This window comes from Xenopus tropicalis, chromosome 1 (assembly GCF_000004195.4).
Source record: "Xenopus tropicalis strain Nigerian chromosome 1, UCB_Xtro_10.0, whole genome shotgun sequence".
NCBI classification, from domain to species: Eukaryota; Metazoa; Chordata; class Amphibia; order Anura; family Pipidae; genus Xenopus; species Xenopus tropicalis.
In genome coordinates this window covers 204892417-204910907 of record NC_030677.2, presented here as the reverse complement: position 1 = coordinate 204910907, position 18491 = coordinate 204892417, and the positions used below count along the sequence as shown (strand labels likewise).

General features: G+C 47.8%; 1 protein-coding gene across 1 annotated transcript in view; it reads right to left on the bottom strand.

Moving 5' to 3' along the window:
* Window positions 1-18491, bottom strand: part of LOC100497580 (acyl-coenzyme A amino acid N-acyltransferase 1) — a 73852-nt gene that overhangs the window by 4140 nt on the left and 51221 nt on the right. The window lies entirely within an intron of this gene.

The window sequence follows — 18491 nt, the reverse complement described above, 5'->3', positions numbered from 1 at the left end:
CTTCCCCAGCTTAGGGGCAGCACACTGTGCAGAGGCTCCAGTCCCAAAATGCACCCTATGGTACTGCAGGCGTTAATTATTGGTTCCAGTGTAGTGCCAGCTTGGGGCGCGAAAAGGCAAAGTGTCTCACCACCGATTCTTGCGAGACAGAGCCGATCCAGGGAAACAGTATGGCAGCTTTTATCCACATTGATCTGAAGTGGCTGGCTGAGAAATCTAAAGGAGATCTATTATATTTGCCATTACAGGTGTTATGGAGGCGGATGGGTAATCTGCAGTCCATATTCAGTTTGTATGCTGGGTACCCCCCCATATAGAGAAGGCTGAAGTCCTCATTATTATTATTATTAACATTTATTTATAAAGCGCCAACATATCCCGCAGCGCTGTACAATAAGTGGGTTTCATACATTGGACATACAGAGTAACATATAAAGCAATCAGTAACCGATACAGGAGGTGAAGAGAGCCCTGCCCAAAAGAGCTTACACTCTACAAGGAGTAACATATAAAGCAATCAGTAACCGGTACAAGAGGGGAAGAGAGCCCTGCCCAAAAGAGCTTACACTCTACAAGGAGTAACATATAAAGCAATTAGTAACCGATACAAGAGGTGAAGAGAGCCCTGCCCAAAAGAGCTTACACTCTACAAGGAGTAACATATAAAGCAATCAATAACCGATACAGGAGGGGAAGAGAGCCCTGCCCAAAAGAGCTTACACTCTACAAGGAGTAACATATAAAGCAATCAGTAACCAATACAAGAGGGGAAGAGGGCCCTGCCCAAAAGAGCTTACACTCTACAAGGAGTAACATATAAAGCAATCAATAACCGATACAAGAGGTGAAGGGAGCCCTGCCCAAAAGAGCTTACAATCTACAAGGAGTAACATATAAAGCAATCAGTAACCGATACAAGAGGGGAAGAGAGCCCTGCCCAATCTACAAAACCGCTATCCTACAAAGATGTCTCCCTACTGTGCATCGACGGCCATGTTTTGGGTGTCACAGAAAACACTGCGTTTGTAAATTAAATTACTAATAAAAGCAGTTATCTCCCTGGCTTTTTATATTTTCTGCACTGCTGGTTCTCACTCCTAAGGCCAGTGAATTAACAGACTTAAGTTGGGGTAAAACTGACTCTTGCTAAATAGTTTAAGAGAACAGAATGGACATGGGGACGGACAGACACTGCTTTTAGTAGAAATTACATTTGTATGTATGTATGTAAGTTGCTTAGAAAGCAGTATTTGGGGAGCAGTATAGAACCCATACTGAGCAATGTGCCTGGGGCAGCAGCAGGGCCGGATTTCTGTTCTGGGCGCCCTGAGGCCGCCCCTGTACGTCGCCCCCCCTCCACCCGTGCGCATGCACAAACGCGCGATAACCCCCCCGCGAGTACGCATGCGCTACTTTAAACTCCCATACGGAGCAGTGGGGAGAGGTCCCGACTGCTCCGTATGGGAGCCAAATTTAAAAATTTTCTTGCGGCAGGGCGGCATGCCGCCCCTAAACTTCTGCCGCCCTAGGCCCGGGCCTTCGTGGCCTCTCCACAAATCCGGGACTGGGCAGCAGACTTGATGGTGTTGTGCTGTTGTGGCGAGCCAGCGGGCCGGGTGGTAAAAGGCGGGAAGCGGTACTTCTTTTGTGAGCCAGCACCTATTGGCACGGCTCTGTGAGTTCTGCACCCATAGTGCAGCCAGGTGGGTGTACCTTTAAAGTATAACTGACATGAAGGGGGTGGATTTTGGCGCCAAGTGAAGCAGCAGCAAGACTTAGTAGCTCTGGAACGGCATCGGTGCGTGCACCTCCCAAGGGCCCAATTTGGCACACTTACACTCAATTCAAACTTTGCCCGTCCGTGGTTAAACCCTGAGGACTGTGAAAATGGCAAGTTCCAAGCAGTGGTCGGCACAGGAAGAGGTCGGCAGCTACTTCAACACGTCTGAATCCAGTAAGTTTCAAAATGGCGGCCCCTCGCCCACCAAAAGTCGCGCATCTGCGCCAGACAACGAACAGGCACTGAACCTGACAAAAGCCAACTTAGATATCAGCTTAGAATCTCTGCTAAACAAAATCATGGTCTCTTTTAAAGCTGAACTGAAAACTTTAGCATCAGAATTTACAAAGGAGATTAACTCCTTAGGTGTACGCACAGACACACTGGAAACAAAGCACAACGACCTACTCTCGGCCCATTCTACCTTACAACTACAAGTAGAATCCTTACAGCGAGCAGTTACAGCCTTAACTTTGAAAACGGAAGATCTAGAAAACAGATCCCGACGCCATAACATTCGCATACGCAATGTGCCTGAGTCCTGTACGGACATGCAACAACTGTTGGAACTTCTGTTTTCCAAACTGCTGCCGGAATATAGCCCGGATCTGCTGTTAGTAGACAGGGCTCACAGGGAACTCCGAACAAAACCGCTGCCGAATGAACCGCCTCGCGACATTATAGTGCGCCTGCACTTCTGTGAAACCAAGGAAGATCTAATACGATCATCTCGGATACATGATGCAGTGGAACTAGACGGCCAACCCATTACCATCTACCCAGACGTAGCCCGCGCAACCTTGCAAAAACGCAAGGACCTTCGCCCAGTCACGTCAATTTTGCAACAAGCTGGGCTCAAATACAGATGGGGATTTCCATTTAAACTCTTGGTTGTCAGGAATAAAATATTATACTCACTCACGGACCCAGCCGAAGGCCCCAGCTTTCTATCTTGCCTGGGCCTTGTAGATCCTCCTGCGTCACCTCCATCAGCCTGTATGGATTAAAAAGCAAAAAAATCCAGTAGCTCTTGTTTTCTGTATGTACTTGGGCAAATAAAACACTTTTTTACGCGGCTTGCAATATCAGTGTGCTACTGGATTTTTTTGCTGTTGGATATTGACCCCCATGCATGTGAGGTTCTTCCAGTATTTTGAACCTGATGCCCTTATGGGTATGTTAGCAGAGAGTTGAGCTCCCCAATTCCACTGCTGTATGGAGTAAAAAGGCACGAACCTAACCCATGACATGTTGAGGACTCCAAAATCACTAAAGTAACTGAGTTTGGGCAACCGGAATCCTTATGGCATGCTTTTTTAGCTTGTTTTTTACGTTTTTATTTTTTTATCCGTTTTTTTCCATAAGCAGCAGTTCTATATTTTCATATTCATGTTATTCATATGGTTCATACGATTTGTTCTTCTGAACTGGACACAATATGGGGATGGAAATTATTATAGTCACACATAATGTTAAAGGTCTCAATTCCCCCACTCTCAGCTTTATTCTGTCTTTATACTGATATTGTGGCTTTAAAACGCGGCGTGGCTATAGTGTTCCATCCGTATGTCCACTTCACACCTGAAACGGTTGTATTAGATATCTATGATGTGGTCTCATTCAGGGTAAACCTGTCTCATTTATGAATATATACGCACCCCCTGTAGGTGGACATGGATTTTTCACAAAAGTATTCTCATCCTCCTAGGAGACTTTAACCTAGTTATGAACCCGACAGTAGAGTACAAAAAAAAAGAGTACCTTAAACAGATTTCCTGCTTGGAAAAAAAGACTTCAGACTACAACTATATAAGCGTACCCCAAATGCATGTATTTTAGCCACCTTAACTAAAGCCCACCAGGACTTAACCTCCTTTTTATACCAAAAAGCCAATTAAATTGCAAGATCTGTTATGCATGTTATGCATGCTGGCACACACTTATAGTATTGTGAACTGCAATGTATTCAAGTACCCTATCCCTTATTACCCCTTCCTACTACTGATGTCAGACTAACAGGCCTATAGTTTTCAGGCTGAGAACGGGATCCCTTTTCAAATAACGGCACCACATTAGCAATCCGCCAGTCTCTCGGCACCATGCCAGACCTCAATGAATCCTGAAACATTAAGTGAAGAGGTTTGGCAATCACAGCGCTAAGCTCATTTAATACCCTGGGATGAATCCCATCCGGCCCTGGACCTTTGTTTACCTTTATATGTTCAAGTCTTTTGGGTCTATTAAAAGGGAAGCCTTCATTATCTGGCTCCTCAGATGTATAGACAGATGAAAAATAAGACTTCTAAATTTCTGCTTTTTCCCTGTTCTCATCAACCAACTTACCCCCCCCCCCCCCCCGTGATAATAAGGTTCCCACCCCTTCTTGCTTTATTTATTTACTATTCACATAATTAATTTGGGTTCTTTTTACTCCTCACTGCAATATCCTTTTAGAGAATGGGACATTTGCTAGTAAGGCTTTTGAGGTACAAAGCTGTTTTTGACTAGTTTTCCATGTGCTGTTCTGAAAGATAAAATGGGCCAAAATCCATGTGTTTGATGTAGTTTTCTAGATAGTAAACTGTCTGGTTTATCTTTGATTACCGCAGGGGTCAGTCCTTGGTACTTTGCTTTTTAACTTGTTTATTAATGACCTGGAGGTGGGCATAGAGAGTACTGTTTCTATTTTTGCTGATGACACAAAATTGTGCAAAACTATAAGTTCCATGCAGGATGCTGCCGCTTTGCAGAGCGATTTGGCTAAACTGGAAAACTGGGCAGCAAACTGGGAAATGAGGTTCAATGTTGACAAGTGCAAAGTTATGCACTTTGGTAGAAATAATATAAACGTGAACTATCTACTGAATGGGAGTGTGTTGGGGGTTTCCTTAATGGAGAAGGATCTGGGGGTTTTTGTTGATAACAAGTTGTCTAATTCCAGGCACTTTCATTCTGTGGCTACTAAAGCAAATAAAGTGCTGTCTTGTATAAAAAAGGGCATTGACTCAAGGGATGAAACATAATTTTGCCTCTTTATAGGTCCCTGGTAAGGCCTCACCGTGAGTATGGAAGGGTTAAACTGTGAGGTTAGACAAGTCAGGGTTGGGGTTGTTTTCTCTGGAAAAGGGGCGCTTGCGAGGAGACATGATTACTCTGTACAAGTACATTAGAGGGGATTATAGGCAGATGGGGGGTTCTTTTTTCCCATAAAAACAATCAGCGCACCAGAGGCCCCCCCTTTAGATTAGAGGAACGGAGCTTCCATTTGAAGCAGCGTAGGGGGTTCCTCACGGTGAGGGCAGTGAGGGGGTTGGGGAATGCCCTGCCGGGGGATGTTGGGTAGGGGGTTCCTCACGGTGAGGGCAGTGAGGGGGTTGGGGAATGCCCTGCCGGGGGATGTTGGGTAGGGGGTTCCTCACGGTGAGGGCAGTGAGGGGGTTGGGGAATGCCCTGCCGGGGGATGTTGGGTAGGGGGTTCCTCACGGTGAGGGCAGTGAGGTTGGGGAATGCCCTGCCGGGGGATGTTGGGTAGGGGGTTCCTCACGGTGAGGGCAGTGAGGTTGGGGAATGCCCTTCCTAGTGATGGGGTAATGGCAGATTCTGTTAATGCCTATAAGAGGGGCCTGGATAAGTTCTTGAACAAGCATAGTATCCAAGGCTATTGTGATATGTAATTGATATGTACAGTTAGTATTAATGTTTGTATATATAGTTTATGTATGTGAATATGTAGATAGGTCAGTATATGTTTGTGTGTACTGGGTTTACTTGGGGTTGAACTTGATGGACTCAACCCTATGTAACCATATAAGTATGTACCCCATATCCAAGTGCTATTCAACAAAATGCTGCAAGGCTATGCTACACCCCAAGATATTCTATTCGCAGACCTTTCATTACTTCCTAAACCTAATTAAGGTCTAACTTGCGCCCAAAACTTTGATTGAAATTATTGCAGATGCAAATATCACTAAGATCCCTTTATTGCTCCTCATCTTATGTTGATTATTGTAGAGACTTCCATCCACAGACATGGCCTGTCTTCATGGCCTGCCGTATTGATCTATAGCCCCAATATAGATAGGCCTAAGGCAGGGTGGATAAGAGGAATGGTAAAGACAGCAATGGGTTTGTTTTTTGTTTTTGCTATTATCTTATGTGCCTTATATGGAGGGTATTGAATATTGTGCTTCTAATAGAATTCATATATGTGATGTTACAAAAGAGCATGTGTCACGGTACTACATTGGAAGCCTCTCGTATCACATACTGTCGCCTCGGCTATTGTGCTATAGAGACCGCTTCCACAAGAGTTGCATTTGTCTGACTAATAAACTGACTCTCTGCGTTTCTGTTGAAACCTTGTCTCAGAGTCTTGTTTGCGCCAAGGCATGTTGGGTTAGGAAAAATACCAACACTTCCATATGCACAAAGCATTCAATTCCCTATCATGGCCATACCTTTTTTATATTCTCCTTAAATACAATATCACAGGCCCTTTCTTGAGTCCTATACTGAAATCCCATAGCCCGCATAAAATTCCTGCCAATCCGCATTCCCATTTCAAGAGGCACTCGCCAGGGGTCCCCACTCTTTTTCTCCTTAGCTATAGAGCCCCTTGCTCAATTAATCCGCCAAGGTACCAATATCTCAGGATACAAAAAACAACATCAGACCTATAAAATAAATATGTATGCAGTTGATATTAGTCTTACATTAACTAAGCCTCTTACAAGCCTACCCAATTTATCCAACCTTCTAGACAAATTTCATAAAATCTCAGGCCTGCAAGTTAGTATCTCCAAAACCAAAGCCTTGCCTATCAATGTTCCTAAGGCTCAGCTTAAACTCTTAGAACTAAACTTCCCGTTTCACTGGAGAATCAAGCCAATAGCTAAATTAGGAATCAATATCACCAAATCATATAATACTTTATATAACACTTATCTTCACCCTCTTATTAAGTCACTTAATGCTAGAGAATTGGTCTAAATACTCCATTTCTTGGCTCGGCCGTATTGCAGCTACTCAAATGGTTTTTCTCCCTAAGCTATTGTATACTCTTCCCATTCACATTAACACTGCAGATATATCTTGATTACAAAGTAAGGTCTGGAATTTCATTTGGGATATCTATGGGCATCTGTGAAGCACAAACTAGTTCCCCACTCCAGGAATAAAGCATTTGGCTTTTAAATGGTGGACTGACAAACGGTTCATATTTTTGTATAATCTGCTAACCCCTCGCAGGATAAAATCGTCTTCCTTGCTACAGGAATCATATGCCCTTCCTTGATCCGAAATATCTAGTCACAACCAAACTATTCCCAGCTTATAGATGCTCCAATAACCTCACATCCCTACATGAAAACATAGGACAAAGACCTTGGATCTCTTCTATTACCAGAAACATGGGAAACAATATGGCTATCAATTCGTAAACTTTCTCCTAATGCTTCCTACTTACAAGGTAACATATCGCTGGTATCTCACTCCTACTTGCAAAAATATTATAGACCCTCTTATCCCTCCAACCTGCTTCAGAGAATGTCCTGATAGAGGTGACCACTTACATGCATGGTGGCACTGCCCTATTGTTTCTGCTCTCTGGTCCCACTTTATCTCCCTGCTTCTATCCACACCTATTCAACTTAGCAGAGAAATCCCCTTACCCCGCCTTACGCAAGCTGATTGCATGTCAGACCAATTTAATTGCTTTTTATGATGAGGTAAGTAAGAAGCTGGACAGTAGGGGGCAGTAGATATCATCTATTTGGATTTTGCCAAAGCATTTGATACCGTTCCCCACAAACGACTGCTTTCTAAACTAAAGTCTATTGGTCTTAGTGAAGTCGTTTGCACATGGATAGAAAACTGGCTACAGGATCGGGTACAGAGGGGGGTTGTTAATGGCACATTCTCTACTTGGAATAAGGTTCTCAGTGGGGTCCCTCAGGGTTCTGTACTGGGTCCACTTTTGTTTAATTTGTTCATAAATGACTTGGGGGAGGGTATTATGAGTAATGTATCAGTGTTTGCAGATGGCACAAAACTCTGCAGACCAGTCAATTCTATCCAGGATGTGACATCCCTGCAGCAGGATCTTGGCCAACTGGCAATCTGGGCGGCTAAGTGGCAGATGAGATTTAATGTGGATAAATGTAAGGTCATGCACCTGGGATGTAAAAATATGCCCCCACTTATACCCTTAATGGGACTGCACTAGGCAAATCCATAATGGAGAAGGACCTTGGAGTCCTTGTAGATAATAAACTTGGCTGTAGCAAGCAATGCCAGGCAGCAGCTGCAAGGGCAAACAAGGTTTTGAGCTGTATTAAATGGAGTATAGATTCACGGGAGGAGGGGGGTTATTCTTCCCCTTTACAGAGCGCTGGTAAGGCCCCATCTAGAATATGCTGTTCAGTTTTGGTCTCCAGTGCTCAAACGGGACATTACTGAGTTAGAGAGGGTCCAGAGAAGGGCAACTAAGCTGGTAAAGGGTATGGAAAGTCTCAGTTATGGGGAAAGACTGGCCAAGTTGGGTCTGTTTACACTGGGGAAGAGGCGCTTAAAGGAACAGTAACACCAAAAAATGAAACAGCTTTAAAGTAATAAAAATATAATGCACTGTTGCCCTGCACTGGTAAAACTGGTGTGTTTGCTACAGTAACACTACTATAATTTATATAATAAGCTGCTGTGTAGCCATGGGGGCAGCCATTCAAGCTGGAAAAAAGGAGAAAGGGCACAGGTTACATAGCAGATAACAGATAAGTTCTGTAGAATACAATAGTGTTTTATCTGTTATCTGCTATGTGCCTGTGCCTTTTCTCCTTTGAATGGCTGCCTCCATGGCTACATAGCAGCTTATTTATATAAATTATAGTAGACTTTCTGAAGTAAACACACAACTTTTACCAGTGCAGGGCAGCAGCACATTATATTTTAGTTACTTTTATACACTTTAATTTTTTGGTGTTACTGTTCCTTTAAGAGGTGACATTATAACTATGTATAAATATATAAGGGGATCATATAATAACCTTTCTAATGTTTTATTTACCAGTAGGTCCACTCCGTTTGGAACAAAGGAGGTTCCGTTTAAATATTTGGAAAGGTTTTTTAGTGTGAGAGCTGTGAAGTTGTGAAATTCCGTCCCCGAATCAGTCGTACTGGCTGATACATTATATAGCTTTAAGAAGGGGTTGGAGGGATTCTTAGCAAGTGAGGAAATACAGGGGTAGGGGGGATAGCTCTCAGTACAAGTGAGGGAATACAGGGGTAGGGGGGATAGCTCTCAGTACAAGTGAGGGAATACAGGGGTATGGGAGATAGCTCTCAGTACAAGTGAGGGAATACAGGGGTAGGGGAGATAGCTCTCAGTACAAGTGAGGGAATACAGGGGTAGGGGAGATAGCTCTCAGTACAAGTGAGGGAATACAGGGGTAGGGGAGATAGCTCTCAGTACAAGTGAGGGAATACAGGGGTAGGGGAGATAGCTCTCAGTACAAGTGAGGGAATACAGGGGTAGGGGAGATAGCTCTCAGTACAAGTGAGGGAATACAGGGGTAGGGGGGATAGCTCTCAGTACAAGTGAGGGAATACAGGGGTAGGGGGATAGCTCTCAGTACAAGTGAGGGAATACAGGGGTAGGGGAGATAGCTCTCAGTACAAGTGAGGGAATACAGGGGTAGGGGGGATAGCTCTCAGTACAAGTGAGGGAATACAGGGGTAGGGGGGATAGCTCTCAGTACAAGTGAGGGAATACAGGGGTAGGGGGGATAGCTCTCAGTACAAGTGAGGGAATACAGGGGTAGGGGGGATAGCTCTCAGTACAAGTGAGGGAATACAGGGGTAGGGGGGATAGCTCTCAGTACAAGTGAGGGAATACAGGGGTAGGGGGGATAGCTCTCAGTACAAGTGAGGGAATACAGGGGTAGGGGGATAGCTCTCACTACAAGTGAGGGAATACAGGGGTATGGGAGATAGCTCTCAGTACAAGTGAGGGAATACAGGGGTAGGGGGATAGCTCTCAGTACAAGTGAGGGAATACAGGGGTAGGGGAGATAGCTCTCAGTACAAGTGAGGGAATACAGGGGTAGGGGGATAGCTCTCAGTACAAGTGAGGGAATACAGGGGTAGGGGGGATAGCTCTCAGTACAAGTGAGGGAATACAGGGGTAGGGGAGATAGCTCTCAGTACAAGTGAGGGAATACAGGGGTAGGGGGGATAGCTCTCAGTACAAGTGAGGGAATACAGGGGTAGGGGAGATAGCTCTCAGTACAAGTGAGGGAATACAGGGGTAGGGGAGATAGCTCTCAGTACAAGTGAGGGAATACAGGGGTAGGGGGGATAGCTCTCAGTACAAGTAAGGGAATACAGGGGTATGGGAGATAGCTCTCAGTACAAGTGAGGGAATACAGGGGTAGGGGAGATAGCTCTCAGTACAAGTGAGGGAATACAGGGGTAGGGGGGATAGCTCTCAGTACAAGTGAGGGAATACAGGGGTAGGGGGGATAGCTCTCAGTACAAGTGAGGGAATACAGGGGTATGGGAGATAGCTCTCAGTACAAGTGAGGGAATACAGGGGTAGGGGGGATAGCTCTCAGTATAAGTGAGGGAATACAGGGGTAGGGGAGATAGCTCTCAGTACAAGTGAGGGAGTACAGGGGTAGGGGAGATAGCTCTCAGTACAAGTGAGGGAATACAGGGGTAGGGGGGATAGCTCTCAGTACAAGTGAGGGAATACAGGGGTAGGGGAGATAGCTCTCAGTACAAGTGAGGGAATACAGGGGTAGGGGAGATAGCTCTCAGTACAAGTGAGGGAATACAGGGGTAGGGGAGATAGCTCTCAGTACAAGTGAGGGAATACAGGGGTAGGGGGGATAGCTCTCAGTACAAGTGAGGGAATACAGGGGTAGGGGAGATAGCTCTCAGTACAAGTGAGGGAATACAGGGGTAGGGGGGATAGCTCTCAGTACAAGTGAGGGAATACAGGGGTAGGGGAGATAGCTCTCAGTACAAGTGAGGGAATACAGGGGTAGGGGGATAGCTCTCAGTACAAGTGAGGGAATACAGGGGTAGGGGGGATAGCTCTCAGTACAAGTGAGGGAATACAGGGGTAGGGGGATAGCTCTCAGTACAAGTGAAGGAATACAGGGGTAGGGGGGATAGCTCTCAGTACAAGTGAGGGAATACAGGGGTAGGGGAGATAGCTCTCAGTACAAGTGAGGGAATACAGGGGTAGGGGGGATAGCTCTCAGTACAAGTGAGGGAATACAGGGGTAGGGGAGATAGCTCTCAGTACAAGTGAGGGAATACAGGGGTAGGGGGGATAGCTCTCAGTACAAGTGAGGGAATACAGGGGTAGGGGAGATAGCTCTCAGTACAAGTGAGGGAATACAGGGGTAGGGGGGATAGCTCTCAGTACAAGTGAGGGAATACAGGGGTAGGGGAGATAGCTCTCAGTACAAGTGAGGGAATACAGGGGTAGGGGAGATAGCTCTCAGTACAAGTGAGGGAATACAGGGGTAGGGGGGATAGCTCTCAGTACAAGTGAGGGAATACAGGGGTAGGGGGGATAGCTCTCAGTACAAGTGAGGGAATACAGGGGTATGGGGGATAGCTCTCTGTACAAGTGAGGGAATACAGGGGTATGGGGGATAGCTCTCAGTACAAGTGAGGGAATACAGGGGTAGGGGAGATAGCTCTCAGTACAAGTGAGGGAATACAGGGGTAGGGGAGATAGCTCTCAGTACAAGTGAGGGAATACAGGGGTAGGGGGATAGCTCTCAGTACAAGTGAGGGAATACAGGGGTAGGGGGATAGCTCTCAGTACAAGTGAGGGAATACAGGGGTAGGGGGGATAGCTCTCAGTACAAGTGAGGGAATACAGGGGTAGGGGGGATAGCTCTCAGTACAAGTGAGGGAATACAGGGGTAGGGGAGATAGCTCTCAGTACAAGTGAGGGAATACAGGGGTAGGGGGGATAGCTCTCAGTACAAGTGAGGGAATACAGGGGTAGGGGAGATAGCTCTCAGTACAAGTGAGGGAATACAGGGGTAGGGGGGATAGCTCTCAGTACAAGTGAGGGAATACAGGGGTAGGGGAGATAGCTCTCAGTACAAGTGAGGGAATACAGGGGTAGGGGGGATAGCTCTCAGTACAAGTGAGGGAATACAGGGGTAGGGGAGATAGCTCTCAGTACAAGTGAGGGAATACAGGGGTAGGGGGGATAGCTCTCAGTACAAGTGAGGGAATACAGGGGTAGGGGAGATAGCTCTCAGTACAAGTGAGGGAATACAGGGGTAGGGGGGATAGCTCTCAGTACAAGTGAGGGAATACAGGGGTAGGGGAGATAGCTCTCAGTACAAGTGAGGGAATACAGGGGTAGGGGAGATAGCTCTCAGTACAAGTGAGGGAATACAGGGGTAGGGGGGATAGCTCTCAGTACAAGTGAGGGAATACAGGGGTAGGGGGGATAGCTCTCAGTACAAGTGAGGGAATACAGGGGTATGGGGGATAGCTCTCAGTACAAGTGAGGGAATACAGGGGTATGGGGGATAGCTCTCAGTACAAGTGAGGGAATACAGGGGTAGGGGAGATAGCTCTCAGTACAAGTGAGGGAATACAGGGGTAGGGGAGATAGCTCTCAGTACAAGTGAGGGAATACAGGGGTAGGGGAGATAGCTCTCAGTACAAGTGAGGGAATACAGGGGTAGGGGGATAGCTCTCAGTACAAGTGAGGGAATACAGGGGTAGGGGGGATAGCTCTCAGTACAAGTGAGGGAATACAGGGGTAGGGGGATAGCTCTCAGTACAAGTGAGGGAATACAGGGGTAGGGGGGATAGCTCTCAGTACAAGTGAGGGAATACAGGGGTAGGGGAGATAGCTCTCAGTACAAGTGAGGGAATACAGGGGTAGGGGGATAGCTCTCAGTACAAGTGAGGGAATACAGGGGTAGGGGAGATAGCTCTCAGTACAAGTGAGGGAATACAGGGGTAGGGGGGATAGCTCTCAGTACAAGTGAGGGAATACAGGGGTAGGGGGGATAGCTCTCAGTACAAGTGAGGGAATACAGGGGTATGGGGGATAGCTCTCAGTACAAGTGAGGGAATACAGGGGTATGGGGGATAGCTCTCAGTACAAGTGAGGGAATACAGGGGTAGGGGAGATAGCTCTCAGTACAAGTGAGGGAATACAGGGGTAGGGGGATAGCTCTCAGTACAAGTGAGGGAATACAGGGGTAGGGGGATAGCTCTCAGTACAAGTGAGGGAATACAGGGGTAGGGGGATAGCTCTCAGTACAAGTGAGGGAATACAGGGGTAGGGGGGATAGCTCTCAGTACAAGTGAGGGAATACAGGGGTAGGGGGGATAGCTCTCAGTACAAGTGAGGGAATACAGGGGTAGGGGAGATAGCTCTCAGTACAAGTGAGGGAATACAGGGGTAGGGGGATAGCTCTCAGTACAAGTGAGGGAATACAGGGGTAGGGGGGATAGCTCTCAGTACAAGTGAGGGAATACAGGGGTAGGGGGATAGCTCTCAGTACAAGTGAGGGAATACAGGGGTAGGGGGGATAGCTCTCAGTACAAGTGAGGGAATACAGGGGTAGGGGAGATAGCTCTCAGTACAAGTGAGGGAATACAGGGGTAGGGGGGATAGCTCTCAGTACAAGTGAGGGAATACAGGGGTAGGGGAGATAGCTCTCAGTACAAGTGAGGGAATACAGGGGTAGGGGGGATAGCTCTCAGTACAAGTGAGGGAATACAGGGGTAGGGGAGATAGCTCTCAGTACAAGTGAGGGAATACAGGGGTAGGGGGGATAGCTCTCAGTACAAGTGAGGGAATACAGGGGTAGGGGAGATAGCTCTCAGTACAAGTGAGGGAATACAGGGGTAGGGGAGATAGCTCTCAGTACAAGTGAGGGAATACAGGGGTATGGGAGATAGCTCTCAGTACAAGTGAGGTAATACAGGGGTAGGGGAGATAGCTCTCAGTACAAGTGAGGGAATACAGGGGTAGGGGAGATAGCTCTCAGTACAAGTGAGGGAATACAGGGGTATGGGGAGATAGCTCTCAGTACAAGTGAGGGAATACAGGGTTATGGGAGATAGCTCACAGTACAAGTGAGGGAATACAGGGGTAGGGGGGATAGCTCTCAGTACAAGTGAGGGAATACAGGGGTAGGGGAGATAGCTCTCAGTACAAGTGAGGGAATACAGGGGTAGGGGGGATAGCTCTCAGTACAAGTGAGGGAATACAGGGGTAGGGGGGATAGCTCTCAGTACAAGTGAGGGAATACAGGGGTAGGGGAGATAGCTCTCAGTACAAGTGAGGGAATACAGGGTAGGGGAGATAGCTCTCAGTACAAGTGAGGGAATACAGGGGTAGGGGAGATAGCTCTCAGTACAAGTGAGGGAATACAGGGGTAGGGGGGATAGCTCTCAGTACAAGTGAGGGAATACAGGGGTAGGGGAGATAGCTCTCAGTACAAGTGAGGGAATACAGGGGTAGGGGAGATAGCTCTCAGTACAAGTGAGGGAATACAGGGGTAGGGGAGATAGCTCTCAGTACAAGTGAGGGAATACAGGGTTATGGGAGATAGCTCTCAGTACAAGTGAGGGAATACAGGGTAGGGGGATAGCTCTCAGTACAAGTGAGGGAATACAGGGGTAGGGGAGATAGCTCTCAGTACAAGTGAGGGAATACAGGGGTAGGGGGGATAGCTCTCAGTACAAGTGAGGGAATACAGGGGTATGGGGTATAGCTCTCAGTACAAGTGAGGGAATACAGGGGTAGGGGAGATAGCTCTCAGTACAAGTGAGGGAATACAGGGGTAGGGGGGATAGCTCTCAGTACAAGTGAGGGAATACAGGGTTATGGGAGATAGCTCTCAGTACAAGTGAGGGAATACAGGGGTATGGGAGATAGCTCTCAGTACAAGTGAGGGAATACAGGGGTAGGGGAGATAGCTCTCAGTACAAGTGAGGGAATACAGGGGTAGGGGAGGATAGGGCTCTCAGTACAAGTGAGGGAATACAGGGGTAGGGGGGATAGCTCTCAGTACAAGTGAGGGAATACAGGGTTATGGGAGATAGCTCTCAGTACAAGTGAGGGAATACAGGGGTATGGGAGATAGCTCTCAGTACAAGTGAGGGAATAACAGGGATATGGGAGATAGCTCTCAGTACAAGTGAGGGAATACAGGGGTATGGGAGATAGCTCTCAGTACAAGTGAGGGAATACAGGGGTATGGGAGATAGCTCTCAGTACAAGTGAGGGAATACAGGGGTAGGGGAGATAGCTCTCAGTACAAGTGAGGGAATACAGGGGTATGGGAGATAGCTCTCAGTACAAGTGAGGGAATACAGGGGGTAGGGGGATAGCTCTCAGTACAAGTGAGGGAATACAGGGGTAGGGGAGATAGCTCTCAGTACAAGTGAGGGAATACAGGGGTAGGGGGGATAGCTCTCAGTACAAGTGAGGGAATACAGGGGTAGGGGGATAGCTCTCAGTACAAGTGAGGGAATACAGGGGTAGGGGAGATAGCTCTCAGTACAAGTGAGGGAATACAGGGGGTAGGGGAGATAGCTCTCAGTACAAGTGAGGGAATACAGGGGTATGGGAGATAGCTCTCAGTACAAGTGAGGGAATACAGGGGTAGGGGGGATAGCTCTCAGTACAAGTGAGGGATACAGGGGTATGGGAGATAGCTCTCAGTACAAGTGAGGGAATACAGGGGTAGGGGGGATAGCTCTCAGTACAAGTGAGGGAATACAGGGGTATGGGGATAGCTCTCAGTACAAGTGAGGAATACAGGGAGGGGGATAGCTCTCAGTACAAGTGAGGGAATACAGGGGTAGGGGAGATAGCTCTCAGTACAAGTGAGGGAATACAGGGGTATGGGAGATAGCTCTCAGTACAAGTGAGGGAATACAGGGGTAGGGGGGATAGCTCTCAGTACAAGTGAGGGAATACAGGGGTAGGGGAGATAGCTCTCAGTACAAGTGAGGGAATACAGGGGGTAGGGGATAGCTCTCAGTACAAGTGAGGGAATACAGGGGTAGGGGGAAAGCTCTCAGTACAAAGTGAGGGAATACAGGGGTAGGGGGATAGCTCTCAGTACAAGTGAGGGAATACAGGGGTAGGGGGGATAGCTCTCAGTACAAAGTGAGGGAATACAGGGGTAGGGGATAGCTCTCAGTACAAGTGAGGGAATACAGGGGTAGGGGGATAGCTCTCAGTACAAGTGAGGGAATACAGGGGTAGGGGGGATAGCTCTCAGTACAAGTGAGGGAATACAGGGTAGGGGGGATAGCTCTCAGTACAAGTGAGGGAATACAGGGGTAGGGGGATAGCTCTCAGTCAAGTGAGGGAATACAGGGTAGGGGGATAGCTCTCAGTACAAGTGAGGGAATACAGGGGTATGGGAGATAGCTCTCAGTACAAGTGAGGGAATACAGGGGTAGGGGGATAGCCTCTCAGTACAAGTGAGGGAATACAGGGGTAGGGGAGATAGCTCTCAGTACAAGTGAGGGAATACAGGGGTAGGGGGATAGCTCTCAGTACAAGTGAGGGAATACAGGGGTAGGGGGGGATAGCTCTCAGTACAAGTGAGGGAATACAGGGGTAGGGGAGATAGCTCTCAGTACAAGTGAGGGAATACAGGGTAGGGGGGATAGCTCTCAGTACAAGTGAGGGAATACAGGGGTAGGGGGAGATAGCTCTCAGTACAAGTGAGGGAATACAGGGGTAGGGAGATAGCTCTCAGTACAAGTGAGGGAATACAGGGGTAGGGGGATAGCTCTCAGTACAAGTGAGGGAATACAGGGGTAGGGGAGATAGCTCTCAGTACAAGTGAGGGAATACAGGGGTAGGGGAGATAGCTCTCAGTACAAGTGAGGGAATACAGGGGTAGGGGGATAGCTCTCAGTACAAGTGAGGGAATACAGGGGTAGGGGAGATAGCTCTCAGTACAAGTGAGGGAATACAGGGGTATGGGGAGATAGCTCTCAGTACAAGTGAGGGAATACAGGGGTAAGGGGGGATAGCTCTCAGTACAAGTGAGGGAATACAGGGGTAGGGGAGGGAATACAGGGCTCTCAGTACAAGTGAGGGAATACAGGGGTAGGGGAGATAGCTCTCAGTACAAGTGAGGGAATACAGGGGTAGGGGAGATAGCTCTCAGTACAAGTGAGGGAATACAGGGGTAGGGGAGATAGCTCTCAGTACAAGTGAGGGAATACAGGGGTAGGGGGGATAGCTCTCAGTACAAGTGAGGGAATACAGGGGTAGGGGAGATAGCTCTCAGTACAAGTGAGGGAATACAGGGGTAGGGGGGATAGCTCTCAGTACAAGTGAGGGAATACAGGGGTAGGGGGATAGCTCTCAGTACAAGTGAGGGAATACAGGGTAGGGAGATAGCTCTCAGTACAAGTGAGGGAATACAGGGGTAGGGGGATAGCTCTCAGTACAAGTGAGGGAAATACAGGGTAGGGAGGATAGCTCTCAGTACAAGTGAGGCGAATACAGGGGTAGGGGGGATAGCTTCTCAGTACAAGTGAGGGAATACAGGGTAGGGGAGATAGCCTCTCAGTACAAGTGAGGAATACAGGGGTTAGGGAGATAGCTCTCAGTACAAAGTGAGGGAATACAGCGGTATGGGGAGATAGCTCTCAGTACAAGTGAGGGAATACAGGGTAGGGGGATAGCTCTCAGTACAAGTGAGGGAATACAGGGGTAGGGGAGATAGCTCTCAGTACAAGTGAGGGAATACAGGGGTAGGGGAGATAGCTCTCAGTACAAGTGAGGAATACAGGGTAGGGGGATAGCTCTCAGTTACAAGTGAGGGAATAACAGGGGTAGGGGAGATAGCTCTCAGTACAAGTGAGGGAATACAGGGGGTAGGGGGGAGATAGCTCTCAGTACAAGTGAGGGAATACAGGGAGGGGATAGCTCTCAGTACAAGTGAGGGAATACAGGGGTAGGGGGATAGCTCTCAGTACAAGTGAGGGAATACAGGGTAGGGGAGATAGCTCTCAGTTACAAGTGAGGGAATACAGGGGTAAGGGGGATAGCTCTCAGTACAAGTGAGGGAATACAGGGGTAGGGGAGATAGCTCTCAGTACAAGTGAGGGAATACAGGGGTAGGGGGGATAGCTCTCAGTACAAGTGAGGAATACCAGGGGTAGGGGGGATAGCTCTCAGTACAAGTGAGGGAATACAGGGGTAGGGGAGATAGCTCTCAGTACAAGTGAGGGAATACAGGGTTATGGGAGATAGCTCTCAGTACAAGTGAGGGAATACAGGGGTAGGGGGATAGCTCTCAGTACAAGTGAGGGAATACAGGGGTAGGGGGATAGCTCTCAGTACAAGTGAGGGAATACAGGGGAGGGGGATAGCTCTCAGTAAGTGGGATACAGGGGTAGGGGAGATAGCTCTCAGTACAAGTGAGGGAATACAGGGGTAGGGGAGATAGCTCTCAGTACAAGTGAGGGTGAGGGAATACAGGGGTAGGGGAGATAGCTCTCAGTACAAGTGAGGGAATACAGGGGTAGGGGGATAGCTCTCAGTACAAGTGAGGGAATACAGGGGTATGGGGAGATAGCTCTCAGTACAAGTGAGGGAATACAGGGGTAGGGGGATAGCTCTCAGTACAAGTGAGGAATACAGGGTAGGGGGATAGCTCTCAGCACAAGTGATGGAATA